The sequence below is a fragment of the Mauremys reevesii genome, linkage group 7 (assembly GCF_016161935.1).
Source record: "Mauremys reevesii isolate NIE-2019 linkage group 7, ASM1616193v1, whole genome shotgun sequence".
NCBI classification, from domain to species: Eukaryota; Metazoa; Chordata; order Testudines; family Geoemydidae; genus Mauremys; species Mauremys reevesii.
In genome coordinates, this window is record NC_052629.1 from 97,343,983 (window position 1) to 97,356,328 (window position 12,346).

Consider the following 12,346-nt stretch of genomic DNA (forward strand, 5'->3'; position numbering starts at 1 on the left):
CACAGTGCTAAGCTGGCAAGAGAGCTTCTCCCACTGATACAGCTTCAGCCATTCACGGTGGAGAAGACGCTCTCCCGTCAGCACAGAGCCTCTTCGCCAGACATGCTGCAGTGGCACAGCTGTACATGTAACCCTGCCATGGGAAGTCCTCCTGTCTAAAAGATGCCTCTTTTAAGTGCTCTAAAATCCCACCTGCTTACATGGATTGTCTTGAAATTTGCTCATGGGAGCATAGGGTAGGGTTAGTGAGCCAGAGCTGGGGTTATTTGAGCCACGGGTTCCTGAGATACAGCCCGCCCGAGGGAAAACCCAACAGCATTTCATTATGTTAATAGGTTCAGTTTGAGAGCCATCCTGGGCAGACATCTGAGAAGGAAGTGGAAAGGGAAAATCTACCTCGGTCAATATTTTTATTTATTGATTGTGGAGAACTGTAATCTGAACACAGCAGAGAATTCAGGAGATGCTGAAACTCTTTCTGAAGAGAGATTAAATTGCACATGTGACTGCTCAGGGGAGTGGTACTGGGGTGCAAGAGGAAGTGCTCACAGGTGAAGAGGGGCTGGGGTCTGCAGCAAGGAATAGGAGTGTTATGGGAATGGGTGGTTGGGAAGAGTGGTTGGGTGCTCAGATGAGGTGGAAGGTGAGGTGGAGAAGACAGGAGGGGTTAGGGAATGTCAGGGGTAACAGAGGAAGTTGGGGGTTGAGGGGTATGTGTGTGGGGGGGCTGTCAGCTCTGAGGTTACCCAGCAAGCAGGTGGGTGGGCTGGGATCTGGGGGAGCCCTTGCCCTCGCCTTCGCCCTCTGCAGGGATCTGAGCCCTTCCCCCTGCCCAATGTGTTCTGGGATCTAGGGGACCCTGCTCCTCTTGGGGTATCTGAGGCCTTCTACCTGCCCTCCACGTGAGCTGGGATCTGCGGTGGGAGGGGGACTGAAGTTAATGCTCTGGCTACACAGCCAAGGGAGTTTGTGGCCCTCAATTAGCTGCTGCCTGGGATGTGCATATGCAGAAGATTAGGGCAGGAGCCATCAAGGAGCAACTTCCTACACATAAACACCTTCTGCAGTGCTATGGATTAATGGGGCAGAAGGGAATTGTGGGTGGGAGGCCAGTGCTGTAGGGTTGGGAGTGGGGGACACCAGTCATCTCTCACCTGATTAAACTTCCTATAATCATCAACCTTCCTCCTAAGTCTCACTTGTACTGAGCAGGCTGCAAACTCCACTGAGCACTAGGCTGGGGTCGCTGGCTGCCTGCTCCTGACCCCGGGAAGAGGGCAGGGCTGCTGCTACCTTTGTAATATTTAAAAACCAGGTACTCTAGTAGGAATGCTGGACTCTCCCCTGTCCTGCCCCTACCCCCTACTCCCCATCGTTTGCTGCTTTTCCCCTCTGCCTCCCTGGGACTTGCCTGCAGAGCCGCGGCTGGGAGCTGCAGCCACCCCACGCAGGTAAGAGGTGGCCCTAGCTGAGTAGGGGCTAGCGCATGTGATGACCGGGCATCTGCCGTGGCCACAGTAACCTGACTTTTGGTGTCCGGTCAGTAGATTGACCGGACACTGGCAGATCCTCTTCTTGACCGGACTTTCCGGTCGAAAACCAGGCACCTGGCCACACTAGGAGGGAAGGCACAGGCGGGAGTGGAGGGGCAGGGCACAGGACAACTGGGCCCCAGCTGAGGGGGTCAAATGCTTTCACACAGGGCACCATTGTGCAATGCAGCCACCATGCCAGTGGGCACTTGGCATGGGGAGTAAGGGATGGTACAGTGGGGTGGGGGTGGGGGCAGCTGACTCCAGGCTGGGCAGGGGGTTCCGGCAGTGCACGTTTCTCACTGGAGATAGCTGCTCCTGGCCCAATCACCCCAGTTCCTACCTGCTCCCTATCTTGAGCCCAGGCACCACAGTGACCACTCCAGTCCTTGCTCCCACCTCTGCCCCCAGCAGTCGTGAAGCCTGCTCGGCCTGAGGCACCAGCTGAGCCCTGGCAGCGCTAGCCCCGAGGCCGGAGGAAATCAGGTGCAGTGCAGTTTGTGACAGGGGTGGTATATGGGAGATTTTGCACAGCTGCAGATGAGCCCAGTTCATGGGGAATGTCGATAACAGTGTAACAAAACTGCCAAGGTTTGGGGGCACAGCCCAGAGATGAGATTTCTCTCCCCAGCCCTGTTAACTGTGACACATGGCAAACATCTCAAAGCGCCTCCAGCAGCCCGACTGCACAACACCACAATGTACAGGAAGGGGAGGAGCACTGAGGCATCACACAGTGACTGTGTAGCCTATGGGAAAGCCTGCTGATCTGGGACTATCCCTACCTCTGCCACTGGCTTGCTGAGTGACCTTGGGCAAGTCACTTCACCTCTGTGTCTGTTTCCCACCTGTGACGTGGGGATAATGATGTAAATATCCACTGATGAAAAGCACTATAGAAAATCTAGGTCTCTTAATTATTACCTAGCCACAGGAACAGATCAGCTGCAAACCTAGGTGACAGCTACAGCTGTCTGATGACCACTTGCTCCTAGCAAAAAACATTTCCTTCTGTTTAAAAACCTAGGAAATTAAACGGCAAAGCACTTTAATGCAGAGTTATTGCCTGAGGACAGCTCCATGCCCATCCAGAACATCGAGTTCAGCAAAACTCAATCATGTGAAAACCAGGAAATACAGAGTTAAGGTATCAGAGGGGTAGCCGTGTTAGTCTGGATCTGTAAAAGCAGCAAAGAGTCTTGTGGCATCTTATAGACTAACAGACGTTTTGGAGCATGAGCTTTCGTGGGTGAATACCCACTTCGTCGGATGCATGTAGTGGAAATTTCCAGGGGCAGGTATATATAAGCAAGCAAGAAGCAGGCTAGAGATAACGAGGTTAGTTCAATCAGGGAGGATGAAGGCCCTCTTCTAGCAGCTGAGGAGAGAGGAGAAACTGGTTTTGTAGTTGGCAAGCCATTCACAGTCTTTGTTTAATCCTGAGCTGATGGTGTCAAATTTGCAGATGAACTGAAGCTCAGCAGTTTCTCTCTGAAGTCTGGTCCTGAAGTATTTTTGCTGCAGGATGGCCACCTTAAGATCTGCTATTGTGTGGCCAGGGAGGTTGAAGTGTTCTCCTACAGGTTTTTGTATATTGCCATTCCTAATATCTGATTTGTGTCCATTTATCCTTTTCCTTAGAGACTGTCCAGTTTGGCCGATGTACATAGCAGAGGGGCATTGCTGGCATATGATGGCATATATTACATTGGTGGACGTGCAGGTGAATGAACCGGTGATGGTGTGGCTGATCTGGTTAGGTCCTGTGGTGTCGCTGGTGTAGATATGTGGGCAGAGTTGGCATCGAGGTTTGTTGCATGGATTGGTTCCTGAGTTAGAGTTACTATGGTGCAGTGTGCAGTTACTGGTGAGAATATGCTTCAGGTTGGCAGGTTGTCTGTGGGCGAGGACTGGCCTGCCACTCAAGGTCTGTGAAAGTGTGGGATCATTGTCCAGGATGGGTTGTAGATCCCTGATGATGTGTTGGAGGGGTTTTAGCTGGGGACTGTATGTGATGGCCAGTGGAGTCCTGTTGGTTTCTTTCTTGGGTTTGTCTTGCAGTAGGAGGCTTCTGGGTACACGTCTGGCTCTGTTGATCTGTTTCCTTATTTCCTCGTGCGGGTACTGTAGTTTTGAGAATGCTTGATGGAGATTTTGTAGGTGTTGGTCTCTGTCTGAGGGGTTAGAGCAGATACGGTTGTACCTCAGTGCTTGGCTGTAGACAATGGATCGTGTGGTGTGCCCGGGATGGAAGCTGGAGGCATGAAGGTAGGCATAGCGGTCGGTAGGTTTTCGGTATAGGGTGGTGTTAATGTGACCATCACTTATTTGCACCGTGGTGTCTAGGAAGTGGACCTCCCGTGTAGATTGGTCCAGGCTGAGGTTGATGGTGGGGTGGAAGCTGTTGAAATTGTGGTGGAATTTTTCCAGAGTCTCCTTCCCATGGGTCCAGATGATGAAGATGTCATCAATGTAGCGTAGGTAGAGAAGGGGCGTGAGTGGATGAGAGCTGAGGAAGCGTTGTTCCAGGTCAGCCATAAAAATGTTGGCATATTGTGGGGCCATGCGGGTGCCCATAGCGGTGCCACTGCTCTGAAGATATATATTGTCATCAAATTTGAAATAGTTGTGTGTGAGGATAAAGGCACAGAGCTCAGCAACCAGTTGTGCTGTGGCATCATCAGGGATACTGTTCCTGACAGCTTGTATTCCATCAGTGTGTGGGATGTTTGTGTAGAGAGCCTCCACATCCATGGTGGCTAGGATGGTGTTTTCTGGAAGGTCACCATTGCATTGTAGTTTCCTCAGGAAATCAGTGGTGTCATGGAGATAGCTGGGAGTGCTGGTGGCATAGGGTCTGAGTAGAGAATCCACATATCCAGACAGTCCTTCAGTGAGAGTGCCAATGCCCGAGATGATGGGGCGTCCAGGATTTCTGGGTTTGTGGATCTTGGGTAGTAGATAGAATAACCCTGGTCAGGGCTCTAAGGGTATGTTGATTTGTTCTGGTGTTAATGTAGGGAGTGTCCTGAGTAGATGGTGAAGTTTCTTAGTGTATTCTTCAGTGGGATCTGAGGGAAGTGGCCTGTAGAATTTGGTATTGGAGAGTTGTCTGGCGGCCTCGTTTTGGTAGTCAGACCTGTTCATGATGACAACAGCACCTCCTTTATCAGCCTCTTTGATTATAATGTCCGGGTGGTTTCTGAGGCTGTGGATGGCATTGCGTTCTGCAATGCCACCCACAGAAACTACCCTGACATTATAATTATCAGCCTCTTTAATTATAATGTCAGGGTGGTTTCCCAGCTCACCCTGCAATGCCACCCACAGAAACCACAGGACCTAACCAGATCAGCCACACCATCACTGGTTCATTCACCTGCACGTCCACCAATGTAATATATGCCATAATATGCCAGCAATGCCCCTCTGCTGTGTACATCCAGGGCTGGCTCCAGACCCCAGCGCGCCAAGCGCGCGCTTGGGGCGGCATTTTGCCGGTAGGGCGGCAGGCGGCTCCAGCGGACCTTCCGCAGTCATGCCTGCGGGAGGTCCACCGGAGCCGCAGGACCAGCGGACCTCCCGCAGGCATGACGGCGGAGGGTTCGCTGGTCCTGCGGCTCGGGTGGACCTCCTGCAGGCATGCCTGCGGATACTCCACCGGAGCCGTGGGAGCTGCACACCCTCCGCAGGCATGTCTGCAAGAGATCCCCCAGAGTCGTGGGACCGACGACCGGCAGCGTGCCCCCTGCGGCATGCCGCCGTGCTTGGGGCGGCCAAATTCCTAGAGCCACCCCTGTGTACATCGGCCAAACTGGACAGTCTCTAAGGAAAAGGATAAATGGACACAAATCAGATATTAGGAATGGCAATATACAAAAACCTGTAGGAGAACACTTCAACCTCCCTGGCCACACGATAGCAGATCTTAAGGTGGCCATCCTGCAGCAAAAATACTTCAGGACCAGACTTCAGAGAGAAACTGCTGAGCTTCAGTTCATCTGCAAATTTGACACCATCAGCTCAGGATTAAACAAAGACTGTGAATGGCTTGCCAACTACAAAACCAGTTTCTCCTCTCTCCTCAGCTGCTAGAAGAGGGCCTCCATCCTCCCTGATTGAACTAACCTCGTTATCTCTAGCCTGCTTCTTGCTTGCTTATATATACCTGCCCCTGGAAATTTCCACTACATGCATCCGACGAAGTGGGTATTCACCCACGAAAGCTCATGCTCCAAAACGTCTGTTAGTCTATAAGGTGCCACAAGACTCTTTGCTGCTTTTACAGAGTTAAGGTAAATGCCCCCCAGCCTTATCTGTACCCTCTTTGAGCAATGCCCCATAACACACACCCTCACACTCTGCCTTTTCACTGTGAGGCACAGGTATTAGCTGCACTTGTCCTACGCTACTCCCCCGACAGAGTACCACATCTGCAAACTCTACCAGCCACTCTACACCCTCGTAGAACCTCATCACAGCTGCACACAGGATACCACCAAACCCTCTACTATCCCTACCCTTCACTAAATCCCAGACTATGCTCCGATCCCACTCACCCCCCCAGTGCCCTGCTACCGACACAACCTATACAAGTCTGTACTGTAACGATGCAGACTGGAACCTCTCCCCTTTGAGAACACACATGGGGGGACGCACACCCAGATTTCCTCATATCACAGAGCTCTTCCCAGCTGCTCCAACTCATTCCGTGCCCCCCACACCCACACACAATAAGGCAACACCTAACACAGTGACGGCAGCTGGAGTGCATGCAGATAATTCCCAATGGCTACTCCCAGCTCCATGGGGCAGAGTTAAGGCTGAGTGGGTTTTTACCTTAACTCGGAATGTCCTGGTTTTCAGATGTTTGTTGCTGAACCCACCGTTCTAGAAGGACCAGAGCTATGAGTGGGCAACGTTACCCCTGCATTAAAGAAGTGTTTTGCCATTTCAGTGCTAATAACTCCAATCAGAATGTCACATGGGACTAAGCCAAATGTCTTATTTAACCCTACTGTGTCAACACCTTTATCAGCCAGACTTGCAATCTCATCTAAAAACAATACCACGTTTGTTTGACGAGATGTGTGTTCTATAAAGCCATGCTGATTGGCACACAGTATGTCCTTTACTGGTTGTGTCCCATCAAAATGGTCCATGATTTTGCCTGAGATCAATGTCAGACCGACAGACTTATAATCACCTGGGTTGTCCTGCTAACCCTTTTCAAATATTGGCACAACATTAATTCTCTGGAACTTCTCCACTGTTCCAGGATTTGTTAAAAAGCAAAGTTTAGAGATCACTCTTGGGTGCAAGTACCAAGTCTAAAAATGTTGAATAGTTGTGGTTTAACATTCTTATGTTCATTACTGCATGAATAACTGTTCTTTATACCCGGCCTTGCATTCAGAACCCCCACAGCCTTTAATGAATATATAAACCGTGTTCATACAGAGACCCCTTACCCAGCACTGAGATGTGCCCACTTCTCAGGTGGGGCGTGGGGGCTGTTTTATACAGGGATCCTTCACTCAGTGCTGAGATGCAGCTGCCTCTGGGGTGGGGGGCAGGGGCTATTTATACAGGGATCCATCACCCGGTGCTGAGATTTAGCTGCCTCTAGGGTGCAAGACTGTTTAATGTGCAAATTGTCCATCGCTTAGAGTTTTTCAATCCAGACCAGGGATGGGTCTCTAGGCTCCGCTCCAGCACAGACAGAAGTGATGGAAGGGATGTAGGAATCCTTGGGGGTGGCCTGGATGATGCAGGAGGTCAGACTGGAAGATCAGAACAGGCCCTTTTGGCATTAGACTCTACAAGCAAGATCCTTGATTGGTGTAAACTGTCATAGCTTGGTTGAAATGAGTGGAGCCAGGACAATTTACTCCAGCGGATGATCTGTCCCTGTGAACAGCTGCACACCACTGCCCTGTGATAATTTAGAACAGGAAGCGAAGGTGACTCCTGTATCCAAAGGAAGCTACAGGGCATAGGGGATTACATTTTGCTGATAACATCGTGGTGGGAGTCACCATGGCCTTCCAGTTCTTTTCCCAAGGGTATGAGTGATATTCTTCCGTGGAAGAATGCTGCACCGTTGTTTGGTTTGTGATGCACCTTGTTTTTTGGGGAGCTGCAAACAGCAGGGGAGCTTCCTCCCTGTCCAACTCTCCCTCCTTATGGTAAATTCTGGGGACAGAGTTGTTCCCCGGGGCCCAAGACTTGGGGTTGAGCTGAGATCCCTGACAGGCAGGGGCATTGCCCGTGTGTAGGTTGAGACTGTATCTGTCCCAGGGCTGGCTTATAGAGTGTAAATATTACACTCTGACAGTGCCTCACCTCTCCCTCTCCAGAGAGGAGCCTATGCAGAGCCCACAAGAAGAACACTTAGATTTGCCAACTCCATCTCCCCAAATTCCCTGATGCACGTTCAATCCTTTCAAACTCCCTGGCTCACGGGTCCATCCCAGCGCAGTGCTAGGGCAGCGGAGTGGGAACCCAATGCATCTCCACTGGCACAGAGCTGCCAGTGCCCCAGCCATGCCACTCACATAATCCAGGCCAGACGTGAGTGGTGCTGCCCAGCTCCCCCAGCAGTCAGTCGGCCCTGTGTCCCTGTGGGGTGAGCTGCCCGCCGTGGCTGCCCGGCTGTCGATAAATCCATTCCCATTTCTCATTGCCCAGAGGTATGAAGAGCAGGTGGATGAGTCGCTGACACCAGCTGAACTGATTCCCAGGCCAGTCCCCCAGGGCGCGCGCCAGGCTCTGCAGAGCCAGCTTGCTCGGCTGTTAAAGTCCCTGCTCGCTCGGCAGAGAGTGGGCCAGCTGGTTGATTAGTGCCTCAGCCCAGGGCCTGGGGCAAAGCGTGGGAAGTGAGACGGGAGCTACAGAACTGCACAAAGGGCCGTGGGTCTGGCTTAGTGGGTGCTGGCCCTAACTCTGGGAGGGGAGAGGGGAATAAGGACTCTGGGTTCTACCCCTGGCTCTTGCAGGAGAGGGGGATGTAGTGGTTTGAGCAGGGGCTGAGGTTCTGGCAGCCAGGATTCCTGGCTGGATTCCCAGCTCCAGAAGGGCTCCCAGCCCTCTGGCTCTAACCTCTATCTCCCCCACCCCCAGGCTCCCATTCCCCTCAGATCGCTCGGTTCATCAGGGCTGAGTGGGCCTCACTCCAAACTGATTCCACCTGCTCAGGTGATGTGCAGGAGGGCAGCAGCCTTTCAGACGGAAACACAATGAGGCTGCTGGGTTGGTTTCTGGTGCAGCAAGAGAGAGATTTACTGTAGTGCAGCCTTTCCTCTGCCAGCTCAGACAACGGCTAGAGTTACAGGTATTAGCAAAGCTGGGACACTGCGTAGGTGACCTCAATTCAGATCCCTCTGAACTACAGGCATGCTATAGCACAAGAGTGGGGAATAGAACCCAGGAGTCCTGGCTCCCACCAGTGCCTCTGCTTTAACCCACTAGACCCCACAGCTGGTAACAGAACCTAGGAAACCTGCCCCCCACTCCCTGCTCTAGCTACTAGACTCCCCCTCCCAGAGCTAGGTAATAATAATTGGAGATATACCAATCTCCTAGAACTGGAAGGGACCTTGAAAGGTCATTGAGTCCAGCCCCCTGCCTTCACCAGCAGGACCAATTTTTGCCCCAGATCCCTAAGTGGCCCCCTCAAGGATTGAACTTACAGCCCTGGGTTTAGCAGGCCAATGCTCAAACCACTGAGCTATCCCTCCCCCGGGGCTAGAACCCAGGAGACCTGGCTCTCAGCTCAGGCTGAATACCCCCTGGTGTGGCCATAGTGGATCAAAACCTACCTCAGGCTCCTGTGATGGTGCTGGGCTCAGAATCTCTGTGTGTTCTGGATCAGGATCCCGGCATTGGGGCCCCACCCCAGCAGGTTGTGGCTGGGCTGCTGAGGACATATTTATATCATGGCCACGTCAGGGAGCCATGTCAGGCTGTGACACTGCTCAAGGGCATGCAGATCTCCAGATACCTGAGCAGGGACTGGCAAAGGCTATGGAAAAGTCCTTGGCGTGCACGGTCACGTCCCCAAGGACAGGGCTGCTTGGAGGAGGTGGGTTGGATCAGTGCGATCCCAGAGCAGGGGCATGTGTGGGGATAGAGGTCTGTGTGCAGAGGGGCCTCCCACCTGGCCCCCCAGGGATGTTTTCAGGGAGAGCCTCCCCCAATATCTCCTCCCCCATAGGACTCACCTGCCCCAGAGGGACCCCTCTAGTGGGCAGGTGGGGACTCAGCCCTGGGGCCTGTGCAGACCTCTCCCAGCTGGGGCTGCAAGCACAGGTGTTGATCTAGCTACTGGTTTGCGGGGGTGTCAGGAACAGCACGTTCCAGTGGGCAGGGCACTGGGCTGGGAGCCAGGACTCCTGGGTTCTACTCCCACTCTTGGTGAGGTGTAGGGGGTTAGGGCTGGGAGCCAGGAATCCTCGGTTCTATTCTCTGCTCTGCTACTGACCTACTATAAGATGTTGGGCAAGTTCCTTTGTCTCTCTGCGCCTCAGTTTCCCCTTTCTTGGTTGAGACTATGAGCTGTTCTGTGCAGGGTTTGTCTCCCACTGTGTGCGCCACGCCTGCCATGATGGGGTGGGAGCACCTGATCTCTACTGGAGTTTGTGCAGAGCCTGGCATTACAGGGGCCCTGCCCTCAGTTGTTGGGAGGAGGGTGTCTGTGCAGCACCTGGCATGAGCAGGGTCCCACATCTCTGTTGTGAGGTAAGTGTGTGCAGCAGCTGCCTTGAGGGGGCCCCAGCCTTGGGTTTTGGGGTGCTACAATAGTACCCTGGGCTGAGTCCCACCTGGTTGATGGGAACTGTCCCCAGGCCCAGCTCGTTCGGGGTCCCCTTCCAGATCTCTGTAGCCACAGATCTGAGTCTCCCAGAAGCTAATATCTGTATTTGCAGTGGACCTGCCCTTGCCTGCCTGCTATGGCTGGAGTGCATAGCCTGGGCCATGCACCTGGCACTGCATTGAACCACTGGGACCTGAGTTAGGGAATTGCTTCTACACCAATTGTGGACAGGTTTCTGCTATGGTTGCCAACCTTCCAGGATAGTCCTGGAGCCTCCAGGAGTTAAAGATTGTCATGTGAGAAAACCTCCAGGAAAATGTCCAACCAAAATTGGCAACCCTACTTTCTGCACAGGTCGGCCACTGGAACTGGTGCAAGAGACACCATTGTCCCAGCGCTGCATCCAGCCAGGCCCACTGGACTTCAGCTGGCAGGGGGCCTGGTGCAAAGTGGAGGGGGCGAGGCCTTTCAACGACCCCACCCACAGACACAGCGGGATGGTGTGGGCAGATGGTGCTTTCAGCTAAAGGAGGGTGCTGAGTAGAGGCCCACACACACAGTGCCCTCCTGAGGAGGGATCCAGGGAGCCCCAGTCAGCACCCTCGCAAAAGAGGGACCTGGAAACCCCAAGCGCTGACCAGACGGATGAGCAGATGTGGGGGCTCTGGAAAGAACCTTGAGCCACACGCCGCCTCCCCATGCTCCGTCTGGCCAGTCTTGGGTGCAGTGTCCCACCCTGTGCTTCCAGCCAGACTCACCCCAGTCCAGGGAGGGGCTGCCTCAAGGGTTCATGGGGCAGTTCAGTCCCCACAGCCCAGGTGGCTCTTGGCCTCTCTGCTGAGGGAGTGCCGAGCGCAGGGGAACAGCTCCCAAACTCAGACCCCCACACAGGTGGGAAGGACTTTTAACACCTGCAGCTGGGCTGGACTCCTCCCGGGCACGTCCTGGCCCTAGAGAGGGGCCACTCCAATCAGCACTGGGAATTTTCATGCTTTTTTTATAGAATGAAATTTCAAGTTTTTTATTGTTTTTGATTGGGGGGAAATGGAAACACATTACATTGGTCACTTTGAAGGGAAGCCAACTTTTTTTGTGGGGGGAACAAACAAAAATGGCATCAATTTTTATTTTTCTCTTTTTTTTAAAACCTTCTCTTTCCCCCACTGGAAATAGGGGGTGGGGTGGGGTTAAAGAAAGAGAATGGGGAAAAGCCCCCCAAAAGAGAACCAACATTTAAAAATGACTTTTTTTTTGGTCTGTCTGTCAAGAACTGAAATGAAACCACCATTTTTTAGTTATTTTTTGTTTTGAAAATGTTTGTCAAATTTCTACCAGTCAAAAATGTTCCGTTTGCTCAGCCAGGCATTTTCCTTAAATACTTTTCAATGCACAATTTTGGATCATGTCTGGTGTGTGGCGCACCAGAACAGAACCAGTCCCTCTAACGGTTTTCGGGGCGGATGGCTCCCTGGGCTGGCTGGCTTGCGAGATGATGGCTATGTACGTACCCCTCTGTCTGTTGGAATAGAATATTTTGGTTGCAAAGTCTAGCCCTTGCAGGTCTGGAGAAGCCAGGGATGAGTTTGCCCCTTGGTGCACTCTCAGTTGTGACCCCTGGGGTAGGGGCTGGCTCCCGTTCCAGGCTCAGGGAACAGAGGGCTGTTAGCGTGGCAGCTGTACAGAGATTTGGCATGTCCAGTGTGGGAGGCACTGGGACAAAGTAAGATGTGGGTGTCTCATAGTAGAGAGCTGTGTTCTGATCCTAGCTCTGCCTGAAGGGACCTTGTGCAGTTTCTCAGTTAAAGGAAGGGGTTATACTGGACCCTACAGAGGAAAGGCCCCATTACCCCTTCCCCTGAGCCAGCCCGTCTCCCTGCCCTGGGGCTGGATTGGAGCCAGCGTCCCCTAGAGGGAAAGGCCCTGAGTCCATTCCACACATAACTTTACGGCACAAAGATTCTTCTCATCTTGAAATGCTCTTTTGAATGAACAGAGCTGA